Here is a 26,794-nt window from a genome sequence, read left to right as displayed (position 1 = left end):
GTGACCTGCAACAGCAGCTTTAAAAACTGTGCTAAGGGTCACTTCATATGCACCAGTACTGGAGGGCTGTAAATGAAACCTGCCCTCAAAACGTCTTGAGGGGCGTAATGGCCAAAATCTTTCTAAATGTCACACATACTTCAAGAAAACTGTTTGAAGAGGTGAGCTGTACGCACAGCTTGAAGACAAAAAGGACATGCCAGAAAGCTCAATTTCAATGGATTATGAGACGCAGGCAAATCCAACCACAAACATGGACCAGCTCACACTAGTCAGAATAAACCTCAGCAAAAAAACTACAAACAATAAATGCTGAAGGTGTTGTGCAGAAGTGCATACCCTCAACGTTAAGTGGGACGTGACCTGGTAAGAGCCACTAATGAGAACAGAATGGAGGTGCCTTTACAAGGTAAACATTTTGCTACCATATGATCCAGCAGGCCCACTCCTGGGCCTATAACCTAAGAAGACAGAATTGGAAAGACACAGGCAGGCAAATGTGCATTGCCGCAGCATTACAATAGCCAAGTCATGGAAGCAACCAAAAAGTCCATCAACAGATGAGTGGACAAAGAAGAACTGGTACATGTACAGACAGAGTATTAGCCAAGGAAATAAAGAACACGATGCCATTTGCAGCACCGTAGATGAGTCTAGAGGTAATCACACAACTTGTAGTATGTCAGAAAGAGAAAGACACATATCCTATGATATCACTTATAGGTATTACCTATAAATTCATACCAGTGAAGATATTTCCACAGAGAAGGCCAACCACAGATTCATTAAACAAACTTATGGTTCCCCAATGGAAATTTGTGAGGATTGGATACATTAGCATATCAGGGTTAACAGACGTATACAAACACAGGGGAAATATATAATCACCAAAGACCTACGGAATACCAAGAGAAGACTACTCAACGTTCTGTCATAACGTACATGGGAAAAGGATTCCAGGAAGAAAAGACATATGTGTATGTGTCAAAGAACCACATCTTGCACACCTAGAACAAGCCAAACTTTGTAATCAAACTTGCTGTGGTAAACATAAAAATTAAATTTAAAAAAATGAACAAGAAGTAGGGAGACATCTACTTAAGGGGCTTTTTCCTGGCACATTCCATTCTAAATTACAACCTAGAACACGACTTCCATTGAGGCTCTGTTGCCCTAGTCACCAGATTTGGTAAAGCAGAACTGCTGCCACCTTGTGGGCGTTTCACACAACAGCAGCTTTCATCCCAGCATCAATGGTCAGTTGATATTCAAAATACTTGCAGGCCTGTAAATCACACCTGCCCGGAAAACCAATCCTGGGGTCGTATGTCGACCAAAAAATTCAAAAGGCGTCCATATTTCAAACCGACAGTTTCAAGAGGCATAATTTATGCACATTTGTCTTCTGTTTCTTTTTCTTTATTTCTTTTTTCTTAAAAAAACGGGAATGGAAAAAGGCTGAACAGCAGGAATTAATAAAGCCATGCAAATCCAGTGTACACAAACGTTCACCTCACAGCCGTCAGAATGATCATCAGTAAAAAATGTCTACAAACAATAAAGGCTGAAGGGGTTTTAGAGAACTGCGTACCCTTTAGCTGCCGGTGGGATGTAACCTGGTAAGAGCCAGTAGTGAGAGCAGAATGGAGGTGCGTTTAAGGGTAATAATGGAGCTACCATGTGATGTGGTAGGCCCACTCATGGGACTATCACTGGTGTAGACCAGAATCAAAAAGACACAGGCGGGCAATCCCGCACTGCAGCAAAATGTACCATAGCCAGGACCTGGAAGAAACCAAAATGTCCATCAACAGAAAAATGCACCAAGAAGAAGTCGCCCATGTACACAATGGAATATTAGCCATGAAAAAGCACAGAACTGTGCCGTTGGCACCACCATAGAAGGACCAAGAGATAATCACCCAACTTGAAGTAAGAAAGCAACCGAAAGGCCGACATCCTATGACGTCACTTATAGGTGTTACCTAAAAATTGATACTCATGAAATAATCCCCAAGAGAAGGACACACATAAATTCAGAACACCAAATTATGTTTAACCAAATGGAAAGGTGTAAGGATTGTATGAATTAGGATATGGGGGTTAACAGACATATACTAATACATAGGAAATATATAATCACAAAATACCTAGGGAATACGAAGAGCGGTCTACTCAACACTCTATAATAACATACACGGGAAAGGATCCAAAGAGGAATAGACAGATACACTGATAGGATGAACCAGAAACTGTACACCTAGGAGAATCTACATTTTGATCAAATTTGCTCTGATAATTTAAAAAATTAAATTTAAATAACAAACAACAATTTAGGAGATATAAGCCCTTGGGTGTTTGCGCTGGCACATTCCACTCTAATTCGCAGCTTACTAACACGATTGCCAGGAAAGCTCTGATGCCCAAAAACCCAGAGTTGGACATGAAGAAATGCTGCCACCTCGTGGCCGTTTCCCACAAGAGCGGCTTTAAACCCACAGCTAATGGTCACTTAACATTCACAAGGATTCAGGGCTGTAAAGGACACCTGCCCTAAAAAATTGTGCGGAGGTAGGGAATGGCCAAAAAGTTTCAAAACTCTCAAATTTTTCAAGGAGATTGTATGGAGGGCTAAGTTTTACTCACTCACTTTCAAAAAAGAGGAAAATGGATAAAAGCTCCACATCAGTAATTATTACACTCATGCAGATCTAACCTCCAAAAAGGTTTCAACTCACACATGTCAACTACCATCAACTAAAAGTCTACAAACATTACATGCTGAAGGGGTTTTAGAGAACTGTGTACCCTCTAGCTGCTGGTGAGATGTAAAGTGGTGACAGCCAATAATGAGAATAGAAAGGAGCTGCGTTTAAAAGTAAAAATTGAGCCACCATTCCGTTCAGCAGGTCCACCGCTGAGACTCTCACCTGACAAGTCCAGAGTCGAGAAGGCACAGGCTTCAACAGCTGCACTGCAGGAATTTTCACAATAGCCAAGACACGGAAGCAACCAAAATGTCCATCACCATATCAGTTGAAAAAGAAGAAGTGGTTCATGTACACAATAGAATATTAGCCATGAAAAACAATGAAACACTGCTCTTTGAGGCACCATAGTTGAGCCTAGAGATAATCACAGAACATGAGGTAAGTCGGAAAGCAAAAGACATATCCTATGATATCACTTATAGGCGTTATCGAACAACTGACACAAATGAACTTATTTGCACAGAGAAAGACACTCACACACTTAGAAAACAAACTATGCTTGTCTAAAAGGAAAGGTGGGGGGAATGGAAAAATTAGAGATTAGGGTTACCATACGTGTACAAATACCTAATAAATACATATATCAAAAGACCGACCGTATAGTAAGGGAGGTCTATGGAACACTCTGCCATAATTTACATGGGAAGTGGATCTGTACATGAATATATATAGATATAGATATAGATATAGATATAGATAGATATATATATGTTATGCACAAATGAACCAGATTGTCTACACCTAGCACAAACAATATTCTAATCATTACCCCAATTAAAAAAAACTAAAACAACAAACAGGAAATAATGTAACATAAACTTATGGGGGTTTCTCCTGGCACATTCCATTTCAATTTACAACTTAGGAACAGGGATTCCAGAAGGGCTCTGCTGCCCTAGTAACCAGATTTGGGAATGGAGAAATGCTGCCGCCTAGTGGCCGTTTCCCACAACAGCAGCTTTAAACGCAGTGCTAATGGTCACTAAATATTCACACTCATTACAGGCCTGTGAATGACACCTGCCCTCAAAAACAGTCCTGGGGGCGAATATTGACCAAAACATCAATTTTGAGGGCAACCTTTCAAGAAGACAATTTCAGGACGTTAATTGTATTCTCCATTTTTTTCATTTTTTCTTTAACAGAAATTTTAAAAGGTGTGGGAAAATGAACCTTAGAAAGAATTAAAGACATGCAAATCCAAATTACAAAAGTCCTATCAGCTCACACCAGTCAGAATGGCCATCAGCAAAAATTCTGCAAACAATAAATGCTGAAGGGGTTGTGGAGAAATGCCTAGCCTTGGTTCAATGTGGGACATGGTAAGAGCCAGTAAGGAAAACACAAAGGAGGTGCCTTGAAAAGGTAAATACTGAGCTACCATTCAATCAAGCATGCCCACTGCTGGGCCTATCGACTGAGAGGATGAGAATCAAAAAGACACAGGCTGGACTTCACGAGTGGCACAGTGGTTGACGGTCTTCCACCGAAGAAGGGGACACGGGTTCATGCCCTGGTTCGGGAAAATCACACACGCCGTGGAGCGGCTGGTCCCGTGAGCTATGGCTGCTGGGCCTGTGCGTCCAGAGCCTGTGCTCTGCAATGGGAGTAGCCATGGCAGTGAGTGGCCCACGTACCGCAAAAAATAAAAAAAAAAACACAGACTGGCAATCCTACACTCCAGCAATATTTATCATAGCCAACACTTGGAAGCTATGAAAATGTCCATCAACAGAGGAATGCACAAAGAAAAAGTGGTCCATGTACACAATGGAATATGACTCCAATAAAAAAATATAAACTCAATGTAGAAAACAAACATAAGTAAAGAAACATCAGCTTTTCGGGGTTTATCCAGGCACATTCCACTCTAATTTATAACCGAGGAATACCACTGCAAGGTAGTCTGTTTCCCTAGTTAAAAGTTTGGGAAAAGCAGAAATGCTGCCACCCTCTGTCCGTGACCTGCAACAGCAGCTTTAAAAACTGTGCTAAGGGTCACTTCATATGCACCAGTACTGGAGGGCTGTAAATGAAACCTGCCCTCAAAACGTCTTGAGGGGCGTAATGGCCAAAATCTTTCTAAATGTCACACATACTTCAAGAAAACTGTTTGAAGAGGTGAGCTGTACGCACAGCTTGAAGACAAAAAGGACATGCCAGAAAGCTCAATTTCAATGGATTATGAGACGCAGGCAAATCCAACCACAAACATGGACCAGCTCACACTAGTCAGAATAAACCTCAGCAAAAAAACTACAAACAATAAATGCTGAAGGTGTTGTGCAGAAGTGCATACCCTCAACGTTAAGTGGGACGTGACCTGGTAAGAGCCACTAATGAGAACAGAATGGAGGTGCCTTTACAAGGTAAACATTTTGCTACCATATGATCCAGCAGGCCCACTCCTGGGCCTATAACCTAAGAAGACAGAATTGGAAAGACACAGGCAGGCAAATGTGCATTGCCGCAGCATTACAATAGCCAAGTCATGGAAGCAACCAAAAAGTCCATCAACAGATGAGTGGACAAAGAAGAACTGGTACATGTACAGACAGAGTATTAGCCAAGGAAATAAAGAACACGATGCCATTTGCAGCACCGTAGATGAGTCTAGAGGTAATCACACAACTTGTAGTATGTCAGAAAGAGAAAGACACATATCCTATGATATCACTTATAGGTATTACCTATAAATTCATACCAGTGAAGATATTTCCACAGAGAAGGCCAACCACAGATTCATTAAACAAACTTATGGTTCCCCAATGGAAATTTGTGAGGATTGGATACATTAGCATATCAGGGTTAACAGACGTATACAAACACAGGGGAAATATATAATCACCAAAGACCTACGGAATACCAAGAGAAGACTACTCAACGTTCTGTCATAACGTACATGGGAAAAGGATTCCAGGAAGAAAAGACATATGTGTATGTGTCAAAGAACCACATCTTGCACACCTAGAACAAGCCAAACTTTGTAATCAAACTTGCTGTGGTAAACATAAAAATTAAATTTAAAAAAATGAACAAGAAGTAGGGAGACATCTACTTAAGGGGCTTTTTCCTGGCACATTCCATTCTAAATTACAACCTAGAACACGACTTCCATTGAGGCTCTGTTGCCCTAGTCACCAGATTTGGTAAAGCAGAACTGCTGCCACCTTGTGGGCGTTTCACACAACAGCAGCTTTCATCCCAGCATCAATGGTCAGTTGATATTCAAAATACTTGCAGGCCTGTAAATCACACCTGCCCGGAAAACCAATCCTGGGGTCGTATGTCGACCAAAAAATTCAAAAGGCGTCCATATTTCAAACCGACAGTTTCAAGAGGCATAATTTATGCACATTTGTCTTCTGTTTCTTTTTCTTTATTTCTTTTTTCTTAAAAAAACGGGAATGGAAAAAGGCTGAACAGCAGGAATTAATAAAGCCATGCAAATCCAGTGTACACAAACGTTCACCTCACAGCCGTCAGAATGATCATCAGTAAAAAATGTCTACAAACAATAAAGGCTGAAGGGGTTTTAGAGAACTGCGTACCCTTTAGCTGCCGGTGGGATGTAACCTGGTAAGAGCCAGTAGTGAGAGCAGAATGGAGGTGCGTTTAAGGGTAATAATGGAGCTACCATGTGATGTGGTAGGCCCACTCATGGGACTATCACTGGTGTAGACCAGAATCAAAAAGACACAGGCGGGCAATCCCGCACTGCAGCAAAATGTACCATAGCCAGGACCTGGAAGAAACCAAAATGTCCATCAACAGAAAAATGCACCAAGAAGAAGTCGCCCATGTACACAATGGAATATTAGCCATGAAAAAGCACAGAACTGTGCCGTTGGCACCACCATAGAAGGACCAAGAGATAATCACCCAACTTGAAGTAAGAAAGCAACCGAAAGGCCGACATCCTATGACGTCACTTATAGGTGTTACCTAAAAATTGATACTCATGAAATAATCCCCAAGAGAAGGACACACATAAATTCAGAACACCAAATTATGTTTAACCAAATGGAAAGGTGTAAGGATTGTATGAATTAGGATATGGGGGTTAACAGACATATACTAATACATAGGAAATATATAATCACAAAATACCTAGGGAATACGAAGAGCGGTCTACTCAACACTCTATAATAACATACACGGGAAAGGATCCAAAGAGGAATAGACAGATACACTGATAGGATGAACCAGAAACTGTACACCTAGGAGAATCTACATTTTGATCAAATTTGCTCTGATAATTTAAAAAATTAAATTTAAATAACAAACAACAATTTAGGAGATATAAGCCCTTGGGTGTTTGCGCTGGCACATTCCACTCTAATTCGCAGCTTACTAACACGATTGCCAGGAAAGCTCTGATGCCCAAAAACCCAGAGTTGGACATGAAGAAATGCTGCCACCTCGTGGCCGTTTCCCACAAGAGCGGCTTTAAACCCACAGCTAATGGTCACTTAACATTCACAAGGATTCAGGGCTGTAAAGGACACCTGCCCTAAAAAATTGTGCGGAGGTAGGGAATGGCCAAAAAGTTTCAAAACTCTCAAATTTTTCAAGGAGATTGTATGGAGGGCTAAGTTTTACTCACTCACTTTCAAAAAAGAGGAAAATGGATAAAAGCTCCACATCAGTAATTATTACACTCATGCAGATCTAACCTCCAAAAAGGTTTCAACTCACACATGTCAACTACCATCAACTAAAAGTCTACAAACATTACATGCTGAAGGGGTTTTAGAGAACTGTGTACCCTCTAGCTGCTGGTGAGATGTAAAGTGGTGACAGCCAATAATGAGAATAGAAAGGAGCTGCGTTTAAAAGTAAAAATTGAGCCACCATTCCGTTCAGCAGGTCCACCGCTGAGACTCTCACCTGACAAGTCCAGAGTCGAGAAGGCACAGGCTTCAACAGCTGCACTGCAGGAATTTTCACAATAGCCAAGACACGGAAGCAACCAAAATGTCCATCACCATATCAGTTGAAAAAGAAGAAGTGGTTCATGTACACAATAGAATATTAGCCATGAAAAACAATGAAACACTGCTCTTTGAGGCACCATAGTTGAGCCTAGAGATAATCACAGAACATGAGGTAAGTCGGAAAGCAAAAGACATATCCTATGATATCACTTATAGGCGTTATCGAACAACTGACACAAATGAACTTATTTGCACAGAGAAAGACACTCACACACTTAGAAAACAAACTATGCTTGTCTAAAAGGAAAGGTGGGGGGAATGGAAAAATTAGAGATTAGGGTTACCATACGTGTACAAATACCTAATAAATACATATATCAAAAGACCGACCGTATAGTAAGGGAGGTCTATGGAACACTCTGCCATAATTTACATGGGAAGTGGATCTGTACATGAATATATATAGATATAGATATAGATATAGATATAGATAGATATATATATGTTATGCACAAATGAACCAGATTGTCTACACCTAGCACAAACAATATTCTAATCATTACCCCAATTAAAAAAAACTAAAACAACAAACAGGAAATAATGTAACATAAACTTATGGGGGTTTCTCCTGGCACATTCCATTTCAATTTACAACTTAGGAACAGGGATTCCAGAAGGGCTCTGCTGCCCTAGTAACCAGATTTGGGAATGGAGAAATGCTGCCGCCTAGTGGCCGTTTCCCACAACAGCAGCTTTAAACGCAGTGCTAATGGTCACTAAATATTCACACTCATTACAGGCCTGTGAATGACACCTGCCCTCAAAAACAGTCCTGGGGGCGAATATTGACCAAAACATCAATTTTGAGGGCAACCTTTCAAGAAGACAATTTCAGGACGTTAATTGTATTCTCCATTTTTTTCATTTTTTCTTTAACAGAAATTTTAAAAGGTGTGGGAAAATGAACCTTAGAAAGAATTAAAGACATGCAAATCCAAATTACAAAAGTCCTATCAGCTCACACCAGTCAGAATGGCCATCAGCAAAAATTCTGCAAACAATAAATGCTGAAGGGGTTGTGGAGAAATGCCTAGCCTTGGTTCAATGTGGGACATGGTAAGAGCCAGTAAGGAAAACACAAAGGAGGTGCCTTGAAAAGGTAAATACTGAGCTACCATTCAATCAAGCATGCCCACTGCTGGGCCTATCGACTGAGAGGATGAGAATCAAAAAGACACAGGCTGGACTTCACGAGTGGCACAGTGGTTGACGGTCTTCCACCGAAGAAGGGGACACGGGTTCATGCCCTGGTTCGGGAAAATCACACACGCCGTGGAGCGGCTGGTCCCGTGAGCTATGGCTGCTGGGCCTGTGCGTCCAGAGCCTGTGCTCTGCAATGGGAGTAGCCATGGCAGTGAGTGGCCCACGTACCGCAAAAAATAAAAAAAAAAACACAGACTGGCAATCCTACACTCCAGCAATATTTATCATAGCCAACACTTGGAAGCTATGAAAATGTCCATCAACAGAGGAATGCACAAAGAAAAAGTGGTCCATGTACACAATGGAATATGACTCCAATAAAAAAATATAAACTCAATGTAGAAAACAAACATAAGTAAAGAAACATCAGCTTTTCGGGGTTTATCCAGGCACATTCCACTCTAATTTATAACCGAGGAATACCACTGCAAGGTAGTCTGTTTCCCTAGTTAAAAGTTTGGGAAAAGCAGAAATGCTGCCACCCTCTGTCCGTGACCTGCAACAGCAGCTTTAAAAACTGTGCTAAGGGTCACTTCATATGCACCAGTACTGGAGGGCTGTAAATGAAACCTGCCCTCAAAACGTCTTGAGGGGCGTAATGGCCAAAATCTTTCTAAATGTCACACATACTTCAAGAAAACTGTTTGAAGAGGTGAGCTGTACGCACAGCTTGAAGACAAAAAGGACATGCCAGAAAGCTCAATTTCAATGGATTATGAGACGCAGGCAAATCCAACCACAAACATGGACCAGCTCACACTAGTCAGAATAAACCTCAGCAAAAAAACTACAAACAATAAATGCTGAAGGTGTTGTGCAGAAGTGCATACCCTCAACGTTAAGTGGGACGTGACCTGGTAAGAGCCACTAATGAGAACAGAATGGAGGTGCCTTTACAAGGTAAACATTTTGCTACCATATGATCCAGCAGGCCCACTCCTGGGCCTATAACCTAAGAAGACAGAATTGGAAAGACACAGGCAGGCAAATGTGCATTGCCGCAGCATTACAATAGCCAAGTCATGGAAGCAACCAAAAAGTCCATCAACAGATGAGTGGACAAAGAAGAACTGGTACATGTACAGACAGAGTATTAGCCAAGGAAATAAAGAACACGATGCCATTTGCAGCACCGTAGATGAGTCTAGAGGTAATCACACAACTTGTAGTATGTCAGAAAGAGAAAGACACATATCCTATGATATCACTTATAGGTATTACCTATAAATTCATACCAGTGAAGATATTTCCACAGAGAAGGCCAACCACAGATTCATTAAACAAACTTATGGTTCCCCAATGGAAATTTGTGAGGATTGGATACATTAGCATATCAGGGTTAACAGACGTATACAAACACAGGGGAAATATATAATCACCAAAGACCTACGGAATACCAAGAGAAGACTACTCAACGTTCTGTCATAACGTACATGGGAAAAGGATTCCAGGAAGAAAAGACATATGTGTATGTGTCAAAGAACCACATCTTGCACACCTAGAACAAGCCAAACTTTGTAATCAAACTTGCTGTGGTAAACATAAAAATTAAATTTAAAAAAATGAACAAGAAGTAGGGAGACATCTACTTAAGGGGCTTTTTCCTGGCACATTCCATTCTAAATTACAACCTAGAACACGACTTCCATTGAGGCTCTGTTGCCCTAGTCACCAGATTTGGTAAAGCAGAACTGCTGCCACCTTGTGGGCGTTTCACACAACAGCAGCTTTCATCCCAGCATCAATGGTCAGTTGATATTCAAAATACTTGCAGGCCTGTAAATCACACCTGCCCGGAAAACCAATCCTGGGGTCGTATGTCGACCAAAAAATTCAAAAGGCGTCCATATTTCAAACCGACAGTTTCAAGAGGCATAATTTATGCACATTTGTCTTCTGTTTCTTTTTCTTTATTTCTTTTTTCTTAAAAAAACGGGAATGGAAAAAGGCTGAACAGCAGGAATTAATAAAGCCATGCAAATCCAGTGTACACAAACGTTCACCTCACAGCCGTCAGAATGATCATCAGTAAAAAATGTCTACAAACAATAAAGGCTGAAGGGGTTTTAGAGAACTGCGTACCCTTTAGCTGCCGGTGGGATGTAACCTGGTAAGAGCCAGTAGTGAGAGCAGAATGGAGGTGCGTTTAAGGGTAATAATGGAGCTACCATGTGATGTGGTAGGCCCACTCATGGGACTATCACTGGTGTAGACCAGAATCAAAAAGACACAGGCGGGCAATCCCGCACTGCAGCAAAATGTACCATAGCCAGGACCTGGAAGAAACCAAAATGTCCATCAACAGAAAAATGCACCAAGAAGAAGTCGCCCATGTACACAATGGAATATTAGCCATGAAAAAGCACAGAACTGTGCCGTTGGCACCACCATAGAAGGACCAAGAGATAATCACCCAACTTGAAGTAAGAAAGCAACCGAAAGGCCGACATCCTATGACGTCACTTATAGGTGGTACCTAAAAATTGATACTCATGAAATAATCCCCAAGAGAAGGACACACATAAATTCAGAACACCAAATTATGTTTAACCAAATGGAAAGGTGTAAGGATTGTATGAATTAGGATATGGGGGTTAACAGACATATACTAATACATAGGAAATATATAATCACAAAATACCTAGGGAATACGAAGAGCGGTCTACTCAACACTCTATAATAACATACACGGGAAAGGATCCAAAGAGGAATAGACAGATACACTGATAGGATGAACCAGAAACTGTACACCTAGGAGAATCTACATTTTGATCAAATTTGCTCTGATAATTTAAAAAATTAAATTTAAATAACAAACAACAATTTAGGAGATATAAGCCCTTGGGTGTTTGCGCTGGCACATTCCACTCTAATTCGCAGCTTACTAACACGATTGCCAGGAAAGCTCTGATGCCCAAAAACCCAGAGTTGGACATGAAGAAAGGCTGCCACCTCGTGGCCGTTTCCCACAAGAGCGGCTTTAAACCCACAGCTAATGGTCACTTAACATTCACAAGGATTCAGGGCTGTAAAGGACACCTGCCCTAAAAAATTGTGCGGAGGTAGGGAATGGCCAAAAAGTTTCAAAACTCTCAAATTTTTCAAGGAGATTGTATGGAGGGCTAAGTTTTACTCACTCACTTTCAAAAAAGAGGAAAATGGATAAAAGCTCCACATCAGTAATTATTACACTCATGCAGATCTAACCTCCAAAAAGGTTTCAACTCACACATGTCAACTACCATCAACTAAAAGTCTACAAACATTACATGCTGAAGGGGTTTTAGAGAACTGTGTACCCTCTAGCTGCTGGTGAGATGTAAAGTGGTGACAGCCAATAATGAGAATAGAAAGGAGCTGCGTTTAAAAGTAAAAATTGAGCCACCATTCCGTTCAGCAGGTCCACCGCTGAGACTCTCACCTGACAAGTCCAGAGTCGAGAAGGCACAGGCTTCAACAGCTGCACTGCAGGAATTTTCACAATAGCCAAGACACGGAAGCAACCAAAATGTCCATCACCATATCAGTTGAAAAAGAAGAAGTGGTTCATGTACACAATAGAATATTAGCCATGAAAAACAATGAAACACTGCTCTTTGAGGCACCATAGTTGAGCCTAGAGATAATCACAGAACATGAGGTAAGTCGGAAAGCAAAAGACATATCCTATGATATCACTTATAGGCGTTATCGAACAACTGACACAAATGAACTTATTTGCACAGAGAAAGACACTCACACACTTAGAAAACAAACTATGCTTGTCTAAAAGGAAAGGTGGGGGGAATGGAAAAATTAGAGATTAGGGTTACCATACGTGTACAAATACCTAATAAATACATATATCAAAAGACCGACCGTATAGTAAGGGAGGTCTATGGAACACTCTGCCATAATTTACATGGGAAGTGGATCTGTACATGAATATATATAGATATAGATATAGATATAGATATAGATAGATATATATATGTTATGCACAAATGAACCAGATTGTCTACACCTAGCACAAACAATATTCTAATCATTACCCCAATTAAAAAAAACTAAAACAACAAACAGGAAATAATGTAACATAAACTTATGGGGGTTTCTCCTGGCACATTCCATTTCAATTTACAACTTAGGAACAGGGATTCCAGAAGGGCTCTGCTGCCCTAGTAACCAGATTTGGGAATGGAGAAATGCTGCCGCCTAGTGGCCGTTTACCACAACAGCAGCTTTAAACGCAGTGCTAATGGTCACTAAATATTCACACTCATTACAGGCCTGTGAATGACACCTGCCCTCAAAAACAGTCCTGGGGGCGAATATTGACCAAAACATCAATTTTGAGGGCAACCTTTCAAGAAGACAATTTCAGGACGTTAATTGTATTCTCCATTTTTTTCATTTTTTCTTTAACAGAAATTTTAAAAGGTGTGGGAAAATGAACCTTAGAAAGAATTAAAGACATGCAAATCCAAATTACAAAAGTCCTATCAGCTCACACCAGTCAGAATGGCCATCAGCAAAAATTCTGCAAACAATAAATGCTGAAGGGGTTGTGGAGAAATGCCTAGCCTTGGTTCAATGTGGGACATGGTAAGAGCCAGTAAGGAAAACACAAAGGAGGTGCCTTGAAAAGGTAAATACTGAGCTACCATTCAATCAAGCATGCCCACTGCTGGGCCTATCGACTGAGAGGATGAGAATCAAAAAGACACAGGCTGGACTTCACGAGTGGCACAGTGGTTGACGGTCTTCCACCGAAGAAGGGGACACGGGTTCATGCCCTGGTTCGGGAAAATCACACACGCCGTGGAGCGGCTGGTCCCGTGAGCTATGGCTGCTGGGCCTGTGCGTCCAGAGCCTGTGCTCTGCAATGGGAGTAGCCATGGCAGTGAGTGGCCCACGTACCGCAAAAAATAAAAAAAAAAACACAGACTGGCAATCCTACACTCCAGCAATATTTATCATAGCCAACACTTGGAAGCTATGAAAATGTCCATCAACAGAGGAATGCACAAAGAAAAAGTGGTCCATGTACACAATGGAATATGACTCCAATAAAAAAATATAAACTCAATGTAGAAAACAAACATAAGTAAAGAAACATCAGCTTTTCGGGGTTTATCCAGGCACATTCCACTCTAATTTATAACCGAGGAATACCACTGCAAGGTAGTCTGTTTCCCTAGTTAAAAGTTTGGGAAAAGCAGAAATGCTGCCACCCTCTGTCCGTGACCTGCAACAGCAGCTTTAAAAACTGTGCTAAGGGTCACTTCATATGCACCAGTACTGGAGGGCTGTAAATGAAACCTGCCCTCAAAACGTCTTGAGGGGCGTAATGGCCAAAATCTTTCTAAATGTCACACATACTTCAAGAAAACTGTTTGAAGAGGTGAGCTGTACGCACAGCTTGAAGACAAAAAGGACATGCCAGAAAGCTCAATTTCAATGGATTATGAGACGCAGGCAAATCCAACCACAAACATGGACCAGCTCACACTAGTCAGAATAAACCTCAGCAAAAAAACTACAAACAATAAATGCTGAAGGTGTTGTGCAGAAGTGCATACCCTCAACGTTAAGTGGGACGTGACCTGGTAAGAGCCACTAATGAGAACAGAATGGAGGTGCCTTTACAAGGTAAACATTTTGCTACCATATGATCCAGCAGGCCCACTCCTGGGCCTATAACCTAAGAAGACAGAATTGGAAAGACACAGGCAGGCAAATGTGCATTGCCGCAGCATTACAATAGCCAAGTCATGGAAGCAACCAAAAAGTCCATCAACAGATGAGTGGACAAAGAAGAACTGGTACATGTACAGACAGAGTATTAGCCAAGGAAATAAAGAACACGATGCCATTTGCAGCACCGTAGATGAGTCTAGAGGTAATCACACAACTTGTAGTATGTCAGAAAGAGAAAGACACATATCCTATGATATCACTTATAGGTATTACCTATAAATTCATACCAGTGAAGATATTTCCACAGAGAAGGCCAACCACAGATTCATTAAACAAACTTATGGTTCCCCAATGGAAATTTGTGAGGATTGGATACATTAGCATATCAGGGTTAACAGACGTATACAAACACAGGGGAAATATATAATCACCAAAGACCTACGGAATACCAAGAGAAGACTACTCAACGTTCTGTCATAACGTACATGGGAAAAGGATTCCAGGAAGAAAAGACATATGTGTATGTGTCAAAGAACCACATCTTGCACACCTAGAACAAGCCAAACTTTGTAATCAAACTTGCTGTGGTAAACATAAAAATTAAATTTAAAAAAATGAACAAGAAGTAGGGAGACATCTACTTAAGGGGCTTTTTCCTGGCACATTCCATTCTAAATTACAACCTAGAACACGACTTCCATTGAGGCTCTGTTGCCCTAGTCACCAGATTTGGTAAAGCAGAACTGCTGCCACCTTGTGGGCGTTTCACACAACAGCAGCTTTCATCCCAGCATCAATGGTCAGTTGATATTCAAAATACTTGCAGGCCTGTAAATCACACCTGCCCGGAAAACCAATCCTGGGGTCGTATGTCGACCAAAAAATTCAAAAGGCGTCCATATTTCAAACCGACAGTTTCAAGAGGCATAATTTATGCACATTTGTCTTCTGTTTCTTTTTCTTTATTTCTTTTTTCTTAAAAAAACGGGAATGGAAAAAGGCTGAACAGCAGGAATTAATAAAGCCATGCAAATCCAGTGTACACAAACGTTCACCTCACAGCCGTCAGAATGATCATCAGTAAAAAATGTCTACAAACAATAAAGGCTGAAGGGGTTTTAGAGAACTGCGTACCCTTTAGCTGCCGGTGGGATGTAACCTGGTAAGAGCCAGTAGTGAGAGCAGAATGGAGGTGCGTTTAAGGGTAATAATGGAGCTACCATGTGATGTGGTAGGCCCACTCATGGGACTATCACTGGTGTAGACCAGAATCAAAAAGACACAGGCGGGCAATCCCGCACTGCAGCAAAATGTACCATAGCCAGGACCTGGAAGAAACCAAAATGTCCATCAACAGAAAAATGCACCAAGAAGAAGTCGCCCATGTACACAATGGAATATTAGCCATGAAAAAGCACAGAACTGTGCCGTTGGCACCACCATAGAAGGACCAAGAGATAATCACCCAACTTGAAGTAAGAAAGCAACCGAAAGGCCGACATCCTATGACGTCACTTATAGGTGGTACCTAAAAATTGATACTCATGAAATAATCCCCAAGAGAAGGACACACATAAATTCAGAACACCAAATTATGTTTAACCAAATGGAAAGGTGTAAGGATTGTATGAATTAGGATATGGGGGTTAACAGACATATACTAATACATAGGAAATATATAATCACAAAATACCTAGGGAATACGAAGAGCGGTCTACTCAACACTCTATAATAACATACACGGGAAAGGATCCAAAGAGGAATAGACAGATACACTGATAGGATGAACCAGAAACTGTACACCTAGGAGAATCTACATTTTGATCAAATTTGCTCTGATAATTTAAAAAATTAAATTTAAATAACAAACAACAATTTAGGAGATATAAGCCCTTGGGTGTTTGCGCTGGCACATTCCACTCTAATTCGCAGCTTACTAACACGATTGCCAGGAAAGCTCTGATGCCCAAAAACCCAGAGTTGGACATGAAGAAAGGCTGCCACCTCGTGGCCGTTTCCCACAAGAGCGGCTTTAAACCCACAGCTAATGGTCACTTAACATTCACAAGGATTCAGGGCTGTAAAGGACACCTGCCCTAAAAAATTGTGCGGAGGTAGGGAATGGCCAAAAAGTTTCAAAACTCTCAAATTTTTCAAGGAGATTGTATGGAGGGCTAAGTTTTACTCACTCACTTTCAAAAAAGAGGAAAATGGATAAAAGCTCCACATCAGTAATTATTACACTCATGCAGATCTAACCTCCAAAAAGGTTTCAACTCACACATGTCAACTACCATCAACTAAAAGTCTACAAACATTACATGCTGAAGGGGTTTTAGAGAACTGTGTACCCTCTAGCTGCTGGTGAGATGTAAAGTGGTGACAGCCAATAATGAGAATAGAAAGGAGCTGCGTTTAAAAGTAAAAATTGAGCCACCATTCCGTTCAGCAGGTCCACCGCTGAGACTCTCACCTGACAAGTCCAGAGTCGAGAAGGCACAGGCTTCAACAGCTGCACTGCAGGAATTTTCACAATAGCCAAGACACGGAAGCAACCAAAATGTCCATCACCATATCAGTTGAAAAAGAAGAAGTGGTTCATGTACACAATAGAATATTAGCCATGAAAAACAATGAAACACTGCTCTTTGAGGCACCATAGTTGAGCCTAGAGATAATCACAGAACATGAGGTAAGTCGGAAAGCAAAAGACATATCCTATGATATCACTTATAGGCGTTATCGAACAACTGACACAAATGAACTTATTTGCACAGAGAAAGACACTCACACACTTAGAAAACAAACTATGCTTGTCTAAAAGGAAAGGTGGGGGGAATGGAAAAATTAGAGATTAGGGTTACCATACGTGTACAAATACCTAATAAATACATATATCAAAAGACCGACCGTATAGTAAGGGAGGTCTATGGAACACTCTGCCATAATTTACATGGGAAGTGGATCTGTACATGAATATATATAGATATAGATATAGATATAGATATAGATATAGATAGATATATATATGTTATGCACAAATGAACCAGATTGTCTACACCTAGCACAAACAATATTCTAATCATTACCCCAATTAAAAAAAACTAAAACAACAAACAGGAAATAATGTAACATAAACTTATGGGGGTTTCTCCTGGCACATTCCATTTCAATTTACAACTTAGGAACAGGGATTCCAGAAGGGCTCTGCTGCCCTAGTAACCAGATTTGGGAATGGAGAAATGCTGCCGCCTAGTGGCCGTTTACCACAACAGCAGCTTTAAACGCAGTGCTAATGGTCACTAAATATTCACACTCATTACAGGCCTGTGAATGACACCTGCCCTCAAAAACAGTCCTGGGGGCGAATATTGACCAAAACATCAATTTTGAGGGCAACCTTTCAAGAAGACAATTTCAGGACGTTAATTGTATTCTCCATTTTTTTCATTTTTTCTTTAACAGAAATTTTAAAAGGTGTGGGAAAATGAACCTTAGAAAGAATTAAAGACATGCAAATCCAAATTACAAAAGTCCTATCAGCTCACACCAGTCAGAATGGCCATCAGCAAAAATTCTGCAAACAATAAATGCTGAAGGGGTTGTGGAGAAATGCCTAGCCTTGGTTCAATGTGGGACATGGTAAGAGCCAGTAAGGAAAACACAAAGGAGGTGCCTTGAAAAGGTAAATACTGAGCTACCATTCAATCAAGCATGCCCACTGCTGGGCCTATCGACTGAGAGGATGAGAATCAAAAAGACACAGGCTGGACTTCACGAGTGGCACAGTGGTTGACGGTCTTCCACCGAAGAAGGGGACACGGGTTCATGCCCTGGTTCGGGAAAATCACACACGCCGTGGAGCGGCTGGTCCCGTGAGCTATGGCTGCTGGGCCTGTGCGTCCAGAGCCTGTGCTCTGCAATGGGAGTAGCCATGGCAGTGAGTGGCCCACGTACCGCAAAAAATAAAAAAAAAAACACAGACTGGCAATCCTACACTCCAGCAATATTTATCATAGCCAACACTTGGAAGCTATGAAAATGTCCATCAACAGAGGAATGCACAAAGAAAAAGTGGTCCATGTACACAATGGAATATGACTCCAATAAAAAAATATAAACTCAATGTAGAAAACAAACATAAGTAAAGAAACATCAGCTTTTCGGGGTTTATCCAGGCACATTCCACTCTAATTTATAACCGAGGAATACCACTGCAAGGTAGTCTGTTTCCCTAGTTAAAAGTTTGGGAAAAGCAGAAATGCTGCCACCCTCTGTCCGTGACCTGCAACAGCAGCTTTAAAAACTGTGCTAAGGGTCACTTCATATGCACCAGTACTGGAGGGCTGTAAATGAAACCTGCCCTCAAAACGTCTTGAGGGGCGTAATGGCCAAAATCTTTCTAAATGTCACACATACTTCAAGAAAACTGTTTGAAGAGGTGAGCTGTACGCACAGCTTGAAGACAAAAAGGACATGCCAGAAAGCTCAATTTCAATGGATTATGAGACGCAGGCAAATCCAACCACAAACATGGACCAGCTCACACTAGTCAGAATAAACCTCAGCAAAAAAACTACAAACAATAAATGCTGAAGGTGTTGTGCAGAAGTGCATACCCTCAACGTTAAGTGGGACGTGACCTGGTAAGAGCCACTAATGAGAACAGAATGGAGGTGCCTTTACAAGGTAAACATTTTGCTACCATATGATCCAGCAGGCCCACTCCTGGGCCTATAACCTAAGAAGACAGAATTGGAAAGACACAGGCAGGCAAATGTGCATTGCCGCAGCATTACAATAGCCAAGTCATGGAAGCAACCAAAAAGTCCATCAACAGATGAGTGGACAAAGAAGAACTGGTACATGTACAGACAGAGTATTAGCCAAGGAAATAAAGAACACGATGCCATTTGCAGCACCGTAGATGAGTCTAGAGGTAATCACACAACTTGTAGTATGTCAGAAAGAGAAAGACACATATCCTATGATATCACTTATAGGTATTACCTATAAATTCATACCAGTGAAGATATTTCCACAGAGAAGGCCAACCACAGATTCATTAAACAAACTTATGGTTCCCCAATGGAAATTTGTGAGGATTGGATACATTAGCATATCAGGGTTAACAGACGTATACAAACACAGGGGAAATATATAATCACCAAAGACCTACGGAATACCAAGAGAAGACTACTCAACGTTCTGTCATAACGTACATGGGAAAAGGATTCCAGGAAGAAAAGACATATGTGTATGTGTCAAAGAACCACATCTTGCACACCTAGAACAAGCCAAACTTTGTAATCAAACTTGCTGTGGTAAACATAAAAATTAAATTTAAAAAAATGAACAAGAAGTAGGGAGACATCTACTTAAGGGGCTTTTTCCTGGCACATTCCATTCTAAATTACAACCTAGAACACGACTTCCATTGAGGCTCTGTTGCCCTAGTCACCAGATTTGGTAAAGCAGAACTGCTGCCACCTTGTGGGCGTTTCACACAACAGCAGCTTTCATCCCAGCATCAATGGTCAGTTGATATTCAAAATACTTGCAGGCCTGTAAATCACACCTGCCCGGAAAACCAATCCTGGGGTCGTATGTCGACCAAAAAATTCAAAAGGCGTCCATATTTCAAACCGACAGTTTCAAGAGGCATAATTTATGCACATTTGTCTTCTGTTTCTTTTTCTTTATTTCTTTTTTCTTAAAAAAACGGGAATGGAAAAAGGCTGAACAGCAGGAATTAATAAAGCCATGCAAATCCAGTGTACACAAACGTTCACCTCACAGCCGTCAGAATGATCATCAGTAAAAAATGTCTACAAACAATAAAGGCTGAAGGGGTTTTAGAGAACTGCGTACCCTTTAGCTGCCGGTGGGATGTAACCTGGTAAGAGCCAGTAGTGAGAGCAGAATGGAGGTGCGTTTAAGGGTAATAATGGAGCTACCATGTGATGTGGTAGGCCCACTCATGGGACTATCACTGGTGTAGACCAGAATCAAAAAGACACAGGCGGGCAATCCCGCACTGCAGCAAAATGTACCATAGCCAGGACCTGGAAGAAACCAAAATGTCCATCAACAGAAAAATGCACCAAGAAGAAGTCGCCCATGTACACAATGGAATATTAGCCATGAAAAAGCACAGAACTGTGCCGTTGGCACCACCATAGAAGGACCAAGAGATAATCACCCAACTTGAAGTAAGAAAGCAACCGAAAGGCCGACATCCTATGACGTCACTTATAGGTGTTACCTAAAAATTGATACTCATGAAATAATCCCCAAGAGAAGGACACACATAAATTCAGAACACCAAATTATGTTTAACCAAATGGAAAGGTGTAAGGATTGTATGAATTAGGATATGGGGGTTAACAGACATATACTAATACATAGGAAATATATAATCACAAAATACCTAGGGAATACGAAGAGCGGTCTACTCAACACTCTATAATAACATACACGGGAAAGGATCCAAAGAGGAATAGACAGATACACTGATAGGATGAACCAGAAACTGTACACCTAGGAGAATCTACATTTTGATCAAATTTGCTCTGATAATTTAAAAAATTAAATTTAAATAACAAACAACAATTTAGGAGATATAAGCCCTTGGGTGTTTGCGCTGGCACATTCCACTCTAATTCGCAGCTTACTAACACGATTGCCAGGAAAGCTCTGATGCCCAAAAACCCAGAGTTGGACATGAAGAAAGGCTGCCACCTCGTGGCCGTTTCCCACAAGAGCGGCTTTAAACCCACAGCTAATGGTCACTTAACATTCACAAGGATTCAGGGCTGTAAAGGACACCTGCCCTAAAAAATTGTGCGGAGGTAGGGAATGGCCAAAAAGTTTCAAAACTCTCAAATTTTTCAAGGAGATTGTATGGAGGGCTAAGTTTTACTCACTCACTTTCAAAAAAGAGGAAAATGGATAAAAGCTCCACATCAGTAATTATTACACTCATGCAGATCTAACCTCCAAAAAGGTTTCAACTCACACATGTCAACTACCATCAACTAAAAGTCTACAAACATTACATGCTGAAGGGGTTTTAGAGAACTGTGTACCCTCTAGCTGCTGGTGAGATGTAAAGTGGTGACAGCCAATAATGAGAATAGAAAGGAGCTGCGTTTAAAAGTAAAAATTGAGCCACCATTCCGTTCAGCAGGTCCACCGCTGAGACTCTCACCTGACAAGTCCAGAGTCGAGAAGGCACAGGCTTCAACAGCTGCACTGCAGGAATTTTCACAATAGCCAAGACACGGAAGCAACCAAAATGTCCATCACCATATCAGTTGAAAAAGAAGAAGTGGTTCATGTACACAATAGAATATTAGCCATGAAAAACAATGAAACACTGCTCTTTGAGGCACCATAGTTGAGCCTAGAGATAATCACAGAACATGAGGTAAGTCGGAAAGCAAAAGACATATCCTATGATATCACTTATAGGCGTTATCGAACAACTGACACAAATGAACTTATTTGCACAGAGAAAGACACTCACACACTTAGAAAACAAACTATGCTTGTCTAAAAGGAAAGGTGGGGGGAATGGAAAAATTAGAGATTAGGGTTACCATACGTGTACAAATACCTAATAAATACATATATCAAAAGACCGACCGTATAGTAAGGGAGGTCTATGGAACACTCTGCCATAATTTACATGGGAAGTGGATCTGTACATGAATATATATAGATATAGATATAGATATAGATATAGATAGATATATATATGTTATGCACAAATGAACCAGATTGTCTACACCTAGCACAAACAATATTCTAATCATTACCCCAATTAAAAAAAACTAAAACAACAAACAGGAAATAATGTAACATAAACTTATGGGGGTTTCTCCTGGCACATTCCATTTCAATTTACAACTTAGGAACAGGGATTCCAGAAGGGCTCTGCTGCCCTAGTAACCAGATTTGGGAATGGAGAAATGCTGCCGCCTAGTGGCCGTTTACCACAACAGCAGCTTTAAACGCAGTGCTAATGGTCACTAAATATTCACACTCATTACAGGCCTGTGAATGACACCTGCCCTCAAAAACAGTCCTGGGGGCGAATATTGACCAAAACATCAATTTTGAGGGCAACCTTTCAAGAAGACAATTTCAGGACGTTAATTGTATTCTCCATTTTTTTCATTTTTTCTTTAACAGAAATTTTAAAAGGTGTGGGAAAATGAACCTTAGAAAGAATTAAAGACATGCAAATCCAAATTACAAAAGTCCTATCAGCTCACACCAGTCAGAATGGCCATCAGCAAAAATTCTGCAAACAATAAATGCTGAAGGGGTTGTGGAGAAATGCCTAGCCTTGGTTCAATGTGGGACATGGTAAGAGCCAGTAAGGAAAACACAAAGGAGGTGCCTTGAAAAGGTAAATACTGAGCTACCATTCAATCAAGCATGCCCACTGCTGGGCCTATCGACTGAGAGGATGAGAATCAAAAAGACACAGGCTGGACTTCACGAGTGGCACAGTGGTTGACGGTCTTCCACCGAAGAAGGGGACACGGGTTCATGCCCTGGTTCGGGAAAATCACACACGCCGTGGAGCGGCTGGTCCCGTGAGCTATGGCTGCTGGGCCTGTGCGTCCAGAGCCTGTGCTCTGCAATGGGAGTAGCCATGGCAGTGAGTGGCCCACGTACCGCAAAAAATAAAAAAAAAACACAGACTGGCAATCCTACACTCCAGCAATATTTATCATAGCCAACACTTGGAAGCTATGAAAATGTCCATCAACAGAGGAATGCACAAAGAAAAAGTGGTCCATGTACACAATGGAATATGACTCCAATAAAAAAATATAAATTCAATGTAGAAAACAAACATAAGTAAAGAAACATCAGCTTTTCGGGGTTTATCCAGGCACATTCCACTCTAATTTATAACCGAGGAATACCACTGCAAGGTAGTCTGTTTCCCTAGTTAAAAGTTTGGGAAAAGCAGAAATGCTGCCACCCTCTGTCCGTGACCTGCAACAGTAGCTTTAAAAACTGTGCTAAGGGTCACTTCATATGCACCAGTACTGGAGGGCTGTAAATGAAACCTGCCCTCAAAACGTCTTGAGGGGCGTAATGGCCAAAATCTTTCTAAATGTCACACATACTTCAAGAAAACAGTTTGAAGAGGTAAGCTGTACGCACAGCTTGAAGACAAAAAGGACATGCCAGAAAGCTCAATTTCAATGGATTATGAGACGCAGGCAAATCCAACCACAAACATGGACCAGCTCACACTAGTCAGAATAAACCTCAGCAAAAAAACTACAAACAATAAATGCTGAAGGTGTTGTGCAGAAGTGCATACCCTCAACGTTAAGTGGGACGTGACCTGGTAAGAGCCACTAATGAGAACAGAATGGAGGTGCCTTTACAAGGTAAACATTTTGCTACCATATGATCCAGCAGGCCCACTCCTGGGCCTATAACCTAAGAAGACAGAATTGGAAAGACACAGGCAGGCAAATGTGCATTGCCGCAGCATTACAATAGCCAAGTCATGGAAGCAACCAAAAAGTCCATCAACAGATGAGTGGACAAAGAAGAACTGGTACATGTACAGACAGAGTATTAGCCAAGGAAATAAAGAACACGATGCCATTTGCAGCACCGTAGATGAGTCTAGAGGTAATCACACAACTTGTAGTATGTCAGAAAGAGAAAGACACATATCCTATGATATCACTTATAGGTATTACCTATAAATTCATACCAGTGAAGATATTTCCACAGAGAAGGCCAACCACAGATTCATTAAACAAACTTATGGTTCCCCAATGGAAATTTGTGAGGATTGGATACATTAGCATATCAGGGTTAACAGACGTATACAAACACAGGGGAAATATATAATCACCAAAGACCTACGGAATACCAAGAGAAGACTACTCAACGTTCTGTCATAACGTACATGGGAAAAGGATTCCAGGAAGAAAAGACATATGTGTATGTGTCAAAGAACCACATCTTGCACACCTAGAACAAGCCAAACTTTGTAATCAAACTTGCTGTGGTAAACATAAAAATTAAATTTAAAAAAATGAACAAGAAGTAGGGAGACATCTACTTAAGGGGCTTTTTCCTGGCACATTCCATTCTAAATTACAACCTAGAACACGACTTCCATTGAGGCTCTGTTGCCCTAGTCACCAGATTTGGTAAAGCAGAACTGCTGCCACCTTGTGGGCGTTTCACACAACAGCAGCTTTCATCCCAGCATCAATGGTCAGTTGATATTCAAAATACTTGCAGGCCTGTAAATCACACCTGCCCGGAAAACCAATCCTGGGGTCGTATGTCGACCAAAAAATTCAAAAGGCGTCCATATTTCAAACCGACAGTTTCAAGAGGCATAATTTATGCACATTTGTCTTCTGTTTCTTTTTCTTTATTTCTTTTTTCTTAAAAAAACGGGAATGGAAAAAGGCTGAACAGCAGGAATTAATAAAGCCATGCAAATCCAGTGTACACAAACGTTCACCTCACAGCCGTCAGAATGATCATCAGTAAAAAATGTCTACAAACAATAAAGGCTGAAGGGGTTTTAGAGAACTGCGTACCCTTTAGCTGCCGGTGGGATGTAACCTGGTAAGAGCCAGTAGTGAGAGCAGAATGGAGGTGCGTTTAAGGGTAATAATGGAGCTACCATGTGATGTGGTAGGCCCACTCATGGGACTATCACTGGTGTAGACCAGAATCAAAAAGACACAGGCGGGCAATCCCGCACTGCAGCAAAATGTACCATAGCCAGGACCTGGAAGAAACCAAAATGTCCATCAACAGAAAAATGCACCAAGAAGAAGTCGCCCATGTACACAATGGAATATTAGCCATGAAAAAGCACAGAACTGTGCCGTTGGCACCACCATAGAAGGACCAAGAGATAATCACCCAACTTGAAGTAAGAAAGCAACCGAAAGGCCGACATCCTATGACGTCACTTATAGGTGTTACCTAAAAATTGATACTCATGAAATAATCTCCAAGAGAAGGACACACAGAGATTCAGAAAACCAAATTATGTTTAACCAAATGGAATGGTGTAAGGATTGTATGAATTAGGATATGGGGGTTAACAGACATATACTAATACATAGGAAATATATAATCACAAAATACCTAGGGAATACGAAGAGCGGTCTACTCAACACTCTATAATAACATACACGGGAAAGGATCCAAAGAGGAATAGACAGATACACTGATAGGATGAACCAGAAACTGTACACCTAGGAGAATCTACATTTTGATCAAATTTGCTCTGATAATTTAAAAAATTAAATTTAAATAACAAACAACAATTTAGGAGATATAAGCCCTTGGGTGTTTGCGCTGGCACATTCCACTCTAATTCGCAGCTTACTAACACGATTGCCAGGAAAGCTCTGTTGCCCAAAAACCCAGAGTTGGACATGAAGAAATGCTGCCACCTCGTGGCCGTTTCCCACAAGAGCGGCTTTAAACCCACAGCTAATGGTCACTTAACATTCACAAGGATTCAGGGCTGTAAAGGACACCTGCCCTAAAAAATTGTGCGGAGGTAGGGAATGGCCAAAAAGTTTCAAAACTCTCAAATTTTTCAAGGAGATTGTATGGAGGGCTAAGTTTTACTCACTCACTTTCAAAAAAGAGGAAAATGGATAAAAGCTCCACATCAGTAATTATTACACTCATGCAGATCTAACCTCCAAAAAGGTTTCAACTCACACATGTCAACTACCATCAACTAAAAGTCTACAAACATTACATGCTGAAGGGGTTTTAGAGAACTGTGTACCCTCTAGCTGCTGGTGAGATGTAAAGTGGTGACAGCCAATAATGAGAATAGAAAGGAGCTGCGTTTAAAAGTAAAAATTGAGCCACCATTCCGTTCAGCAGGTCCACCGCTGAGACTCTCACCTGACAAGTCCAGAGTCGAGAAGGCACAGGCTTCAACAGCTGCACTGCAGGAATTTTCACAATAGCCAAGACACGGAAGCAACCAAAATGTCCATCACCATATCAGTTGAAAAAGAAGAAGTGGTTCATGTACACAATAGAATATTAGCCATGAAAAACAATGAAACACTGCTCTTTGAGGCACCATAGTTGAGCCTAGAGATA

The sequence above is a fragment of the Mesoplodon mirus genome, assembly GCF_964341445.2.
Source record: "Mesoplodon mirus genome assembly, chromosome: X".
NCBI classification, from domain to species: Eukaryota; Metazoa; Chordata; class Mammalia; order Artiodactyla; family Ziphiidae; genus Mesoplodon; species Mesoplodon mirus.
Note: the sequence above shows the minus strand (reverse complement) of the source record.